The sequence below is a fragment of the Canis aureus genome, chromosome 22, assembly GCF_053574225.1.
Source record: "Canis aureus isolate CA01 chromosome 22, VMU_Caureus_v.1.0, whole genome shotgun sequence".
In the NCBI taxonomy this organism is placed as follows: domain Eukaryota; kingdom Metazoa; phylum Chordata; class Mammalia; order Carnivora; family Canidae; genus Canis; species Canis aureus.
In genome coordinates this window covers 45,604,993-45,620,167 of record NC_135632.1, presented here as the reverse complement: position 1 = coordinate 45,620,167, position 15,175 = coordinate 45,604,993, and the positions used below count along the sequence as shown (strand labels likewise).

Sequence of the window (15,175 nt, the reverse complement as noted above, 5' to 3'; positions counted from 1 at the left end):
ATAAATAAATTTTAAAAATTTTTAAAAATTAAAAAATAAACCACCACAGATTATCTGCCCATCCCTTAATAAATTACCGTAGCCTGGAAAACTCTATCCTGTGATTAGCCAAATGTGAGTCACATGTTTCACCTCTGTTTCATCCAAAGAACATGTACTATAGGAGAAGAGTGGCTCTCCAGGAGAAAAAATGGGGTGCTGTCACCAAAATAAGGAAATACTGATGGTAGAAAATAATACATACTATACCAAATAACAAAGGCCTAAAGCATTCTTGCTTAAGCTTTTAAAAGAAGTGATACCACGGAGGTGCCTAGTTGTCTCAGCGGGAAGAGCACATGACTTGATCTCAGTGTCCTGAGTTCAAGGCCCACTTTTGGTATAGAGATTACAAAAAAAAATAAAAAAAAAAGTAAAGAAAGAATACCATGGCACTTGTTTTTACATCTCTCCCAATTCCATACACAATACTGCATTTCCCCTGTATCATTAGGCTGTCATATATTCACTTGTCATTGATGAATAAATGTCACAGAAATTAAATAATTGCATGAATATAAAAGTTAACCAGCTGGAAGGGTCAGTTTTTCAGCACATCACTTTCCAGGATACTCCCACCTGAATACTGCAGGTAGTTTCTTGTCCTACAATTCTTTCCTATTGTCAGTCTGCCTGAAAAATATTTATTAGACCTCAGTACCCTGGGGGCAGGGTGGCTGCTAGCTAAGATGCCTGAGAAACCACTGCAGAAGCAAGTGACAATGAATCAGCTTAAGTTTATCTTCTTGAAGGACATTTACATGGTGTAGAATCTTAAAAGCAAAATGTATCAACAGATTTGTTTTCAGCTTCTTTTTGGTTTCACCATTTCCATTCTTTTCTATACTAATAGGTTACTTTCCTCCACAAGAAGTTTAACCTAACCTCTATGGCATTTTTACCCTTTTAGTTCAGATTTTGCTGCAGAAAATGGATAACATGGGTATAAAGAGAATGTTGGCTCTCTATTATTCTGGAATTTGGGATGGCCTCTCTAGTTTGCTGCTTCCCTGGACACCAAACATAACATTCTCTGTTCTAGGACCTGCTTCAAGTTGGTCATAAGACTGGCAGAAAATCAAACCAAACTAAATGAATAGTTGTTGAGGTTAATCTCACATCCTGGAGCTGTATGTGCCATGAAATAGCCTGCTGTTATTAACAAGCACAATTCTGATTAGAATCACTGCTCTGTGGTCCTATTTATCAGAATCTCGTGTTTGGAAATTGGATTGGGGTCTGGTTACTTTAAAAATAGATATGATAGTGGAATATAGCCATTAAAATTTCCATTGTAGGAGAAAGTAACATAGGATAGTATTAACCATGTATTTAAATGTAGAGCCTGGGTGGCTCAGATGGCTAAGCATCTGCCTTTGGCTCAGATCATGATCTCCGGGTCCTCAGATGGAGCCCTGCAATCAGGCTTCTGGGCTTCTGGGTCAGCGAGGAGTCTGCTTCTCTCTCTGCCTCTCCCCCTGCTCATTCTCTCTCTCTCTCTCTATCTCTCTATCTCCCGTCTCAAATGAATAAATAAAATCCTTACAAAAATAAATAAATGTAGGAGTACAAAGCAATATGTTCAAGATGATTCCTATATTGTTTAATATTATACAAAGACACCCAAATGTTAACCTTAAGGAACGAACTACCAGTGATTTTATTTTGTTTGCTGTTCAAGATACTCCCAGATGAAATGTACTACATCTATACTCAAAGTAATTTTTAAAGAAATATATTTATCATACCCGTACCCCAGAGTCAAAATATGCCAAAGGTACGACTAAAAACTAGATCTAATTATGATGCTCAGTACTCAAAATCATTGTATATTTTTCTCTTGCCTTGTATACATCTTTTTTTTCTTCCATCTTAGGAAATCATCCACTGGATGCTAGGAGTAAACGAACTTCTCCTTCTCAGAACTAATTGTCTGGTGGAGATGTAACAAGTCAACAGACGATCCAGCCTGTCACAGTTGATAACAGAGTTTCATGCATACTCTTAAAACATCTAATCCTCCTTCTACACATCAAATTCTGGCGTTGGTATGTCATCTGACAAGAGGTTGAACTCACACACTGGCACTCACTTCCATTTGAGTTGCATCCCATTGTTCACACACTCATGTTCAATTACCAGAGTACTGGAAAATTATTTGGATATTAATTTGCTCTTATTTTGTAAAAATGCAATTGCAAATACTAGCTATAGGAAATGCAGGTCTTATAAATGCAATTTGAATGATATAAAGATGGAAATCATTAGGTGTGCCAGTAACTGAATCTCTAGCCTCAATCAGATATTCAGACATTCATGAAATGAAGTTCAGTAAACTGGCTGAAAGTAAAGAAGAAAATCTGAGAACAAGTATAGGATCCTGGAAATAGTCGTTGTTAAATGTGGTGGCTAGGGATCCCTGGGTGGCGCAGCGATTTTGCGCCTGCCGTTGGCCCAGGGCTCGATCCTCGAGACCCGGGATTGAATCCCACGTCGGGCTCCCGGTGCATGGAGCCTGCTTCTCCCTCTGCCTGTGTCTCTGCCTCTCTCTCTGTGACTATCATAAATTAAAAAAAAAAAAAAATGTGGTGGCTAAAAGTTTAGGTATGTTTAGAAGATTTGATCTTCATTTTCCGAATTCCTCCTAAAACAGTAAGTTTATTGTTTGATTTGTAGATACATGGCCAGGTATGCTTTATGTTTGAAAGTTGGGACCTGCCTTTGGTGGCTTACCATTGCCTACAGAATATATTTTAAATCATTTATCACATCAATGATGTTAAAATGCACAAGTTTATAATGACATTAAGAAAAGAAAATGTAGGGGGTATCCCTGGGTGGCGCAGCGGTTTGGCGCCTGCCTTTGGCCCAGGGCGCGATCCTGGAGACCCGGGATCGAATCCCATGTCCGGCTCCCGGTGCATGGAGCCTGCTTCTCCCTCTGCCTATGTCTCTGCCTCCCTCTCTCTCTCTCTCTCTCTCTCTCTCTCTCTATCATAAATAAATAAAAAAATTTTTTTTTAATTCTATAAAAAGAAAAGAAAATGTAGGGACATCCGGGTGGCTCAGTGGTTGAATGTCATGATCCCAGAATCCTGGGATCAATTCCCACATCAGGATCCCCACAGGGAGCCTGCTTTTCCCTCTGCCTGTGTCTCTGATGAGTAAATAAAATATTAAAAGAAAGGAAAAAGGAAAGAAAATGTACAAGTCACCTAGAAGTTGCTATAATAAGTTACTAAGTTATACAGTAATGGAAGTCGGTAAATAAAGAAAAAAAAATCAAGCACTATGCTTCTCCTGTACAAATTGCATTTTAGGGTGACCAAAGTTGTTATGAAAAAGTTTCTTTGTATAAAATATTTCCAACTGAGGGACACCTGAGTGGCTCAATTAGTTAAGTACCTGACTCGATCTCAGCTCATGTCATGATCTTAGGGTCATAGGATCAAACCTGGTGTCAGGCTCCACACTCAGCATGGAGTCTGCTTAAGATTCTCTCTCTCACTCTCCCTCTGCTCTCCTCCACACACATGCTCTCTTTCTCAAAATAAATAGTAAATCTTTAAAAAAATTTTTTCCATCTGATAAATGTAAAAGAAATGACAAGAGATCATTGTGTAATCTCCTAATAAAATAGACTTAAATACCAATCATCAATGGCTGCTAAAACAGTAAATTAAAGATTGATAGAGCCACTGACAATTTTAACATCACTAAGATGTTTACTACTCCCCAAAATATTTTGAATTTAAATCCAATCAAGCATCTAAATGTACCAGTTTATGAGGACAAGGGAGAATGAGCAATATAGGAAAGTGTCAAAACAATACCAGAGAAGATGCAATCAACTAAACCCAGAATATGGAAAGTTCTATAGGACAAATTACAGGATTTCTTCAACAAATAAATTATCTTAATAAATTAAAAAAGATTTAAGAGACCTAATACCCAAATACAGTATGTGGATCCTGTTTTGTTTTTTTTTTTTAGATTTTATTTATTTATTCATGAGAAACAGAGAGAGGCAGAGACACAGTCAGGGGGAGAAGCAGACTCCCTGCAGGGATCCCGGAACTCCAGGATCACGCCCTGAGCCAAAGGCAGATACCCAACCGCTGAGCCACCCAGGCATCCCTGGATCCCATTTTGACAAGCAAGTTATAAACACATATATTTTTTAAGATTTTATTTCTTTATTCATGAGAGACACACAGAGAGAGAGGCAGAGACATAGGCAGAGGGAGAAGGCTCCTTGTGGGGACCCTGATGTGGGACTCAATCCCAGGACCCTGGGATCACACCCTGAATCAAAAGCAGACGTTCAACCACTGAGCCACCAGGTGCCCCTAAACAGATATTTTTGAGACAATTGGGAAATGTAAAGACTAGATATTAGATGATATTAAGGAATTACTGATTAAGGGTTTGTAATTTTGTCCTTGTAACAATTATACTGTGGTTGTGTTTTTGAAAACCGTCTACTACTACTGCTTAAGTATGGAATTCTATGATCTCCAGGATTTCCTTCAAAATATTCCATAGGGAAGGGGGGAAGTGGCTAGAGAGATGAAAACAAGATTAAGCAAGGATTGATAAGTATTAAACCAGAGTGATGGGTATGTGAGAGACAAATGGAGTTTAATACCACATTCTCTGTTTTTTGTGTGTGTTTTAAATTTTCCATAACCGGAAGTTAAATTTCAATCAATCAATCCATACCCTACATATGTAACATACAAACATACATAAAGGCTTTAGGGCAGTTTATTTCCATGCCTGACTTTTGCCCTGGGGAAGTGACTGAGTAAATGAATCCAAAGAACTGTAGTATTAGGATCCCTGAGCCAGTTCGTGTGGGTGCACTATCTAAAAGTATAATCCTGAGGAAAGGAGCGTCTCTCTTTTTTGTGGGACCATGGAGGGGAAGTGTCCCAGTAACAGCCACAGTGAGGACAGGAAGCAAAATCCAATTCCCTTCCTTCTGATGGGCTGTGCATTCATAGGCAATCAAAGTAGTGGTAGCTGAAGATCTTCGTTGCCCTTAGCTGGGGTCTGAGTTTGGGGTGTAAGTATCTCAGACTGATGCTTCATTAGGTATAAAGATGCTATGCTCAAATCCTGTGGGCAACCAGTGGAAGTTGACAAGAGCATTGCTTTCCAAGGGCATAGCTCGGGAATCAGCCATAGCACTAGATTCCCAGCTGCTACAGCAGCTAGGATAACACCTTCCAGAGCAGTCAGCCACCATTGTGATTGCTGTGATTCTTAGATTTACAAGAGAAAGAGGTGGAGCAAGGAGGAGAGAGGAGGAGGTCTGGATTTCCCACTGATGTAGACATGTGAGGCTTCCATTGACAAACCAAAGGCATCCCTATGTTGAATCACTGCGTGTTCGTCAGCTGGTGAAGCAGGATTTGCTCATTACCCAGCTCCTGAATTGCATGATCGTATCATTATATTTGATGGAAATTAGTCTGACTATGACTCAGAGGTATGACTAGAAAATTCCTCCTACTCCCTTGTCCCTTGTGTAATCTTGGACAGGTTGCTCTTCTTGAAATTAGGATAATAATACCTTGCCTCTCTACCTCCAGGGTTGTTTTGAGGATTGAAAAGATAATATGTGGAACTATAATTTTTATGAACTATCAAATGGTGTACAAATAGAAGGCATCATTATTACTGTAAGTGACTAGCTGATCCATATCTTAAAGCCCCTTATTTTCTTTGATTCTGTGTTAACAATGAATGTTTAATTAGTACATTATAAAATTAGATAGTCAAGAAACAACTCCAGAGAAGTTTAGCATATAGTATGATCTTTCCGCTTTCTCTAATGTTACATAGGAATTCCTGGAAATAGGAAGATCTTATCTAGTTATATCCTTTATAGATATGTATCTCCTTTCTAGTTATGTCCTTGAATACATGCTCATCAATTTAGGAGACAGACAAGTTGCTCTATATTCCATAAATAATGTATATTACTTTATAATCTCAATTTCATAAGTCAATGTTTCTCCTGTCCAATAATGTATCACAATTGGGAGACTAGAGCAGAAGTTCACCAACTATATGTAGCCCATGCAACAGATCTGGCTACCACTATTTTTATATGACCTGCAAACTAAGAATTGTTTTGATATTTTGAATTTTTTTAATCAAAGGAAGAATATTTTATGACACATCAAATTCAAATTTCAGTGTCCATTCAGTGTCCAGAGGCACACTCATTCATTTATGTACCATCCATGATTGCAACAGCAGTTGAGTAGTTGTAAGACAGACCATATGGTTCACAAAGCCTAAAATATTTACTATCTAGCCCTTTACATAAATATCTTCTTATCCCTGGAATAGAGGATTCAAAACAACAAAAATTAAAAATAAAATTTCTAACTTGCTAGCTTTCCCTGGGATAAATAAACCTAGAATACATGGATTTAAATTATGTATATGCAATAAGAGAAATTCAAAGTTATGGTTTTAATATGCAATGACTGTTTAGAGTCAATTAGGAAGAAGTTAAAAAATATAATAAATACAATATAAATAGAACACAATTAAATCCTTAAAAGTATGTTCCCATTTTGCTCAATGTTGGTGGCAGAGTAAAGAGAATAGGGGGTATATCCATTCTGATTAATATATAGTAGAAACTGACTGTGGCTAAGGGAAATAAGTAGTTCATTGGAAAGAAGATTCATGAACAGTTTCAGAATTGGGGAGAGAGCTAGAGATCATAACACTTGAAAGGACAGGAATCTGGAGAGCTCTAGGTCCTCAACAGCAAGAGACCCCATGTTTGCTCTCAGGGCATTTCCACAAGACTTCAGAAGCTTTCCATTTGAATTTTGGGGAGAACTGATGGGCCTAGTATAAGGCCCTGGAGCTAAAGGGATAGAGTAACACGATCGGAGTATTTCTGGAATCACATGGTTGGAGTGGAGAAATAAAGAGGCAGTAAGATAGGGGCAAGAATTCCAGGCAGACAAAACCAACAGATGTGCTCACAGGAAGCTTGCCAGGAAATGTGGGCTTTAACCACAAATTCAGCACCTTATGGGTTAATGCGAGAATAAGACATCTTATTGGGCTTTAGTTAGTTAGTTTAGTTTAGTTAGGGGTATTTCCATTATATGTTAGTACTAAAGGAGGGGTACAATTAAAGCCACCTGCCATAAAACTACTCATTGGCCACCATACACACAATATTTTTTTTGAAAAAATTTTTTAAAGATTTTATTTATTTATTAGAGATACAGAGAGAGAGAGAGGCAGAGACACAGGCAGAGGGAGAAGCAGGCTCCATGCTGGGAGCCCGATGTGGGACTCAATCCTAGGTCTCCAGGATCAGGCCCTGGGCTGAAGGCGGCGCTAAACTGCTGGGCCACCCAGGCTTCCCACACAATATTTTTTTAAAGATTTATTTATTGGGATGCCTGGGTGGCTCGGCAGTTGGACGTCTGCCTTTGGCCCAGGGTGTGATCCCGGGATCCAGGATCGAGTCCCACATCGGGCTCCTTATAGAGAGCCTGCTATCCCTTAGTCTGTGTCTCTGCCTCTGTGTGTGTGTGTGTATGTGTGTGTCTCATTAATAAATAAACAAAAATCTTTTTAAAAATATTTATTTATTTATTTATTTGAGAGAAAGAGAGAGAGCACAAGTATGAGAGGCAGGGGGAGAACAAGAGAGAATCTCAAGTAGACTCTGGACAGGGTGTAGCTGACAAGGGGCTCAATTTGATAAGCCCGAGGTCATGACCTAAGTTAAAACCAAGAGTCATTTAACTGACTGCGCCACCCAGGAACCCCAGAAGATTGTTCTTTAACTTAAAAAAAATATTATTCCGAAGTGTGCCTGGGTGGTATAGTCACTTAAGTATCTGATTCTTGGTTTCAACTCAGTTCATGATCTCAGGCTCATGAGATCCAGAATCTGCTTAAGATTCTTTCTTTCTCCCTCTGCCCCACCCCCACACTCATGCACTTGCTTTCTCTCTCTCTCTCTCTCTCTCTCTTAAATAAATAAATAAATACATAAATAAATAAATCATTTTTATTTATTTATTTTTTTATAAATTTTTATTTATTTATTTATGATAGTCACAGAGAGAGAGAGAGAGAGAGAGAGAGGCAGAGACACAGGCAGAGGGAGAAGCAGGCTCCATGCACCGGGAGCCCGACATGGGATTCGATCCCAGGTCTCCAGGATCGCGCCCTGGGCCAAAGGCAGGCGCCAAACTGCTGCGCCACCCAGGGATCCCAAAACATTTTTAAAATAAACAAACAATATCTTCCATAGGATAAAATTAAAAGATAATTGTGTGACCCTGTCCCCACTTTTATTCAACATTGCACTAGAGTTTTCAGCCTGTGCACTAAGACAAGAAAGTGAAAAAATAAACATACAGATGGCAAAGAGAAAAAATGATCCTTTTTTGCAGAAAGTGATTGTATGCATATAATATCTAAAAGACTCTATAAATTATTATAATTAATAGGTGAATTCAGTTATGCCACTGGATGAGGGTCAGCCTCCAAAATTTCATTTTATTTCTATATCAGAATGTAATAACACCAAAAATAAAAATAAAATTTAAAAAATGGGACTATTGGAGCACCTGGTTGCTCAGTTGGTTAAGTGTCCACCTTTGGCATGGGTCATGATCCCCAGATCCTGTTTGGGCCCCTGCTCACCAGGGAGTCTGCTTCTCCCTCTTCTTCTGCCTCTGCCTCTCTCCCTGCTCTTGCTCTCTCTCTCAAAATAAATAAACAATTAAAATCTTTTAAAAAATAATATGGGACTATTTACAATAGCATCAAAAAACATTAAATATGTGGGAATAAATGTAATGAAAGATATGCAACCAATTTCCTCAAATTATTTATAGGCTAATGCAGTCCCAAGGAAAATCCCCAAAGACTTTCTTTCTTCCTTTCTTTCTTTCTTTTGTAGAAATTGTCAACCTGATTCTAAAAATTTTAAAGAAATGCAACGGGTGAAGAATAGCTGAGGCAATTTTGAAGAAAAACAAGGAGAATCTACATCACCAGATATCACAACTTAGGAAGATAGCCAAGTATCCTAGTTTGCCAGAGTCTGGGGGGTTTTCTGAGATGCAATACTTTCAGTTTTAAAACCCAGACATTTTTTTTTTTAGATTTTATTTATTTATTCATGAGAGACACACACACAGAGAGGCAGAGACACAGGTAGAGGGAGAAGCACGTTCCATGCAGGGAGCCCGATGTGGGACTTGATCCTGGGACTCCAGAATCATGTCCTGGGCTGAAGGCAGATGCTTAACACCTGAGCCACCCAGGCGTACCAAAACCCAGAAACTTTCATATATCAAATCATTATCTTGTATAACTTAAACAAATATAAAATTGTATGCGAATTATATCTCAATGGAAATATATCTCAATATCTCTGCAAAGGTGTGTGCAGATTGTACTAGGAAAACCAGGACAGTCACCCTGAGACAGTATAGCGCAATAGTTACTAAGATAGTTTGACACTGGCACAAGTATAAACAAGTAAACCAATGAAAGAAAACAGACCAGAAATAGACTCATACATGTTTTATCATTTGATTCTGACAAAGATGGCACAACAGTAGTCTATTTGGGATAGGATGGTCTTTTCCATAAATTGTGCTAAGTAATTAGCTATCAATATGGGGCAGTGGGAACTCAACTCCTAACTCATAACACAACAAATAAATTCTAGATGAATTGTATTTCTAAATGTGAAAAGTAGAGTAGTAAAGCTTTTAGGAAAAAAAAATAGGAGATTATCAATATGACCATGATATTGGCCAAGATTTCCTAAATAGGAAACATAAAATGCTAAATATTAAGGGGAAAAATTGATAAATTGGACTAAATTAAATTCAAATGCTTTTCTTTTTTTTTAAGATTTTATTTTTAAGTAATCTCTACATCCAATATGAGGCTTGAACTCAACAACCCTGAGATCAAGAGTTGCATGCTCCACCAACTGAGCCAGCCAGAGACCCCAAATTCTTGTTTTCATTATAAAAATTATTTAAGAGGGGTGCCTGAGTGGCTCAGTTGGTGGAACATGCGGCTCTGGATCTTGGGGTTGTGAGTTTGAGCCCCATATTGGGTGTAGAGCTTACTTAAAATCTTTATTTTTAAAAAAGATTTCTTTATTTTAGAGAAAGAGAGCAGGAGCTATTGAAAGTGGGAAGAGGAATAGAGGGAGGGGAAAGAGAGAATCCTTAAGCAGACTCCCTACTGAGCCTAGAGCCCTGCCCAGGGTTCAATCCCAGAACCCCAAGATCTATGACCTAAGCTGAAACCAAGAGTCATATACTTAACTGACAGAGCCACTCTGGTGACCCAAAAATAAAATCTTTTTTTTTTAAGATTTTATTTATTTATTCATGAGAGACAGAGAGAGAGAGAGAGAGGCAGAGGGAGAAGCAGACTCCAGGTAGGAAGCCTGATGTGGGACTCGATCCCAGGTCTCCAGGATCATGCCCTGGGCCGAAGGCAGACGCCCAATCACTGAGCCACCCAGGTGTCTCCAAAAATAAAATCTTAAGAAAAATTATTTAAGAAAATGTTTAAAAAGCAAGCCAGTCACAGAGTGATTTACATATATATATAGCATATTATACATGTAAATATATATTATAAATAGATATATTTGTATTAAACATTTATTTTCATATATATTTTGAAGAAATATTTAAATATAAATATGTTACTATTCAGTTAATAAATTTTTAAATACCATAACAAATTAATAAATGAGTATAATAATAAATTAATTAATATTAACATATTTATATTTAAATATAAAGTTATATAATAAATATATTTACATATAAATTATATATATCTTCTCCCATTCTATATGTATCTGTGCATATATGCATCTATAGCTATACATATCAATATATATTTTTAGATATATATCTGACAAAGGGCTTATATACAGAATATGTAGAGCATTCCCGTAAATCAGTAAAAAGTGGCATATAAAATGATGCTTAACTTTATCAGTCATCAGAGAGATACAGATTAAAATCACTATGAGGGGATCCCTGGGTGGTGCAGCGGTTTAGCGCCTGCCTTTGTCCCAGGGCGCGATCCTGGAGACCCGGGATCGAATCCCACGTCGGGCTCCCGGTGCATGGAGCCTGTTTCTCCCTCTGCCTGTGTCTCTGCCTCTCTCTCTCTCACTGTGTGCCTATCATAAATAAATAAAATTTAAAAAAAAAAGAAATCACTATGAGATAAGACAAACATTACCAAGTGCTGGTAAGGATGTGGGGCAATTAGAACTTTCATGCACTATCAAAAGTAGTATCAAATGATACAACCATTGTGGGAAACTCTTTGGCAATGTCTACTAAAGCTCAACACATTTATACTCTATGACTTACAGATTCTACTTTTAGGTAAATAGGCACCTAACATAAACCCTCCTTAGTGGGTTTAGGCTTGGGACCATACATTCAAATGCATACAGAGAGAGGACAGGCAGTAATATCAACTGTGATAGACAACATAGAGTGTCAAGGACTGTGGTAGACTGTCTCCACTCCCTATTGTCTATGACAATTGACACAACTTGGCCAGCCTATCTCTGCTTACATTAGAACTTGTGGCAGCAAGGCTAAAGCCATGAAGGAAGATTATGTTGGGTACCTGGGAAGCAAGTATTCTTACTGAAGAAGAGACACAGCTGGCCACAGCTCTGCACACTGTCCAGAAGGATATTTTCAGTGGAAGTGACACAAGTAGATATATGCTGGACACCATTTGGCATAGCTGCCCTTCACTCTTCTGTTCACTTACCTCTGGAAACAGCCCTTGCTGCCACGTCTAGATCTCAGGTTTTGGCCTTTCTTTTTCTCAATGGCTGGTTGTTCTTGGGTGCACACCTTACCCAAGCCAGGTGCCACGGATGGATACAGTTGGTGCTCTGCCTAGATCCTAGATCGTCTTGCAAGGGCAATGGACCAGCCCCCAACTGCTCTGAGTGTTGGCTGCTAGCTGCTCACAGTACCCCCTTCTTTTGAATAGCCTTGCCCAAAAATGCTTGAGAAACTATGCCTGCAGCTAATAACTGATGGACATGGGGGTACAAAAGGCATACTCCATTGCTTCAAAATGGGGTAACACTGCAGATTCCACTGTAGGATCAGACTGAAAATAGATTAACTTCTGTTCTACCCTGCTTCCCTCACTGCCTTGCAGATTTCTGCTGAAAGCACTCCCCAGAAAAATCACTTGCACCAGGATCCCTCTGCTGGCAGGGAACCCAAGCTAACTCACAGGACCTATAAGATCTTCTTTCCCCAAAGAGCGAGAAAGCCCAGGCAGGCTGAAACAATTGTACCAACACAACCATGGAGCTCCGCTCCTTCCCTTGCCAAGCTGTGGTTATTCAACTTTCCTTTGATTTCATAAGAGCCCCCAGGAACTTTCCAATAATCCGCCTTTTTGTTTAAGTCAGCCAAAGTCCATTTCTCTGCCCTAAAACCAGTATAACCTTAACTAATACAATGGGTAATCCAGACCTGACCTGACATGGACCCAATGCTTCATGGGATAACATCAGTTGGAATCCTGAGGGAAAAAAAATAATTGATTACCCTTTCTATTCCCTTAGCATCAGTAACTAAACATGCTGCTGGGCACACTCCCCATCTTGTAATCCTCCAGGAATTTGCCTTGCTAAGGAGCTAATTTGTTACCCAAGACTATGCTTCCCTGAGAACTTCTGGATTCCCTGGAGGCAGGAAAAGATAAATTCCTTCCACTGGACATCATCCTCTAGTATCTCTCGTTTCCAATCCTACCAGGAGGCTCTAGCATCTCTCTGAGACTTCTTATCCCTCAAACCTACTTTTCTACATCCTCATTCTCTGTGTGTGTCCCCGTGTGCCATGCATATGCAATGTGTTTGCACACATGTTGGGAAAGCAGGAGGAGGTGGTGGGGAAGTCACAGGTGGATAGCCAGAGTTCAGATCATTAAACTAGGGGTTATAAAGAAAGGGTGACACATTATGAGCCTGATTAGTTCCACTCAGAATTGTTCACTGATTCATCAGAAAATTGATCCTCTGACCCAGACTCTCCCCTCTAAAAGGCAGCTTTTGTTAGAGCCAGTAATTGTGCCTCTGCAGCAATTTTATGCAGTTTAGCCCATGACAAGTTGCCACCTGAGCCAATGTGGATCTAGCAGGGTATTTTAAGATATTAACATACATTCTATTTTCCAGTGAGCATGTCTTCCTCTCCCCACACCATTCAGGCAGACAGTCCTGTGGTCTCAGGGGAGGCTTGCTGTAGAGTGACAAGTGAAAAGTGGACAAGTCTTTCTAGCTTGCTCCCAGTGACTGGTAGATGTCATAAACTGATGGTCCACTGGTCTTAGGGTGTCTACAGAGAAGGTTCTTTTGGTCCACACAGTACTTTTTCTTTCTTTCTTTTTAAAATTATTTATTTATTTATTTATTTATTTATTTATTTATTTATTTGACACAGAGAGAGAGAGAGCACAAACACACAAACAGGGGGAGTGGCAAGCAGCAGGGAGCCCAACAGGGGGCTTGATCCCATGGCCCTGGGATCATGACCTAAACTGAAGGTAGATGCTTAACCAACTGAGCCATCCCCACATAGTGCTTTTTCAGAGTATGGTTTTGGCCACAGAGGGCTGAGATCCAGTTTGCCACAGTCCCTAGCACTCCTTATTGTCTATCACATTACCTGCCTGGTTTATTTCTGTGTGCACACAAATCTGTGACTGTAGGCCTAAGACCATTAAGGAAGATCATATTCTCTGCTTAAGAAGCAAACATTCTCCTCTCTGAGGAACACAAAGATTAAGAGAGGGAATATTTCCATCAGAAGAGGGAAAAGCTCCGTGTTATAGGCAATAATGAGCCAGAGCCTCTTCTTAGCACCATGGAGAGTGAGAAGAAGCAGAGCCCACAGTTTAATGCTGGGTCCTCTGGCCTGGACCCGCTTGTGTCCAAATGTCTGAGGAGGTGGGGAAGTTACAGAAAGGGCTGCTTTGAAGGAGCAGTATTCCCAAAGCAGGAAAGAGGGAAAGAAGTATATGCAATGGCCTAAGGTCACAGTAAGGAAGTTTTCCCTCCCAACCACCCTTTTTGTCTTTCCCATGTGACTCATCCACTGAAGAGATATTTATTAAACATGCATTATGTGTCAAGCATTGTTGTAGGGACTGGGGACATGGCATTGAATAAACTTTTGTGGAGCTTTTATTATGTGGTGTCTCTCTGTCTCTGCTTCTATCTTTCTCCAGCCTTTCATCCAGATTCAAAAACACCACCACCATGTTTTACCTCTTGGGGTAATTTGGATACCCCTTTGCCTTGAACAAGATATAGAAAATTGTCTTCCCTTCCTATGAATCTAGAATGAAAGTTCTGAAAAAGCCATGAGATCTGAGGAAGACCTCCCACCTCCAGGAAATGGACACTCACATGTGTGGATATAAGCTCTAGCAGTGTAGGAACTTGGTCTCTTTGGTCACTGTTGCATCCCCACCAGTGCCTTGAACAGTGTCTGGCACATAGTAGGTTCTGAATGCCTTGTTGAATGAGTGAATGAATGAATGAATGAATGAACAATAAGTTGAAGATTGAGCTGGCCCCAGATGCACATGCCTGAATCCCTGTCCAGTCTCTTTCCCAAACTGCAGGTTAGCAAAGGGAAAGTCAGTGGTTCTTAGTAAGGGTTTTAAACAAAAGACTAAGTGAGAGAGAGAGAGAGAGAGAGAGAGAGAGAGAGAAAGAAGATTCAATGACCGGGACAGTTTCAGAAGTACATCTAACCATGGCAGATGTCTAGAGGAGCCTGATCTAGTGGAAGCTGCCTTGAACTGCACACGATCTATAGAAATCCCCCCAGAGCTTCTTGAACTAGTTGCTCTTACCAGGAAATAGGTGCATTTTGGGGGTAAAGGGCTCCCCTAGGGAAAGCTTCCTATTTACCTAGAGCCCCTCACCTCCTTGGCGTTCTGTTCTTCCACTCAACATATAGCAGATCACCCAGCTGTTACCTGACCAATAGTGGGGCTCTGAGCAAACAATGGAATCGGTAGCCTCAGCTCT

At 39.7% G+C, this 15,175-nt stretch overlaps 1 long non-coding RNA gene across 1 annotated transcript in view; it reads left to right on the top strand.

Annotated features, from left to right (window-relative positions):
* Positions 1–1,821: 1,821 nt before the first annotated feature.
* Positions 1,822–15,175, top strand: part of LOC144294153 (uncharacterized) — a 29,073-nt gene continuing 15,719 nt past the window's right edge. The window contains exon 1 of the long non-coding RNA XR_013361541.1: positions 1,822–2,087. This is a non-coding gene — a long non-coding RNA (uncharacterized LOC144294153). The remainder of the gene's footprint in view (positions 2,088–15,175) is intronic.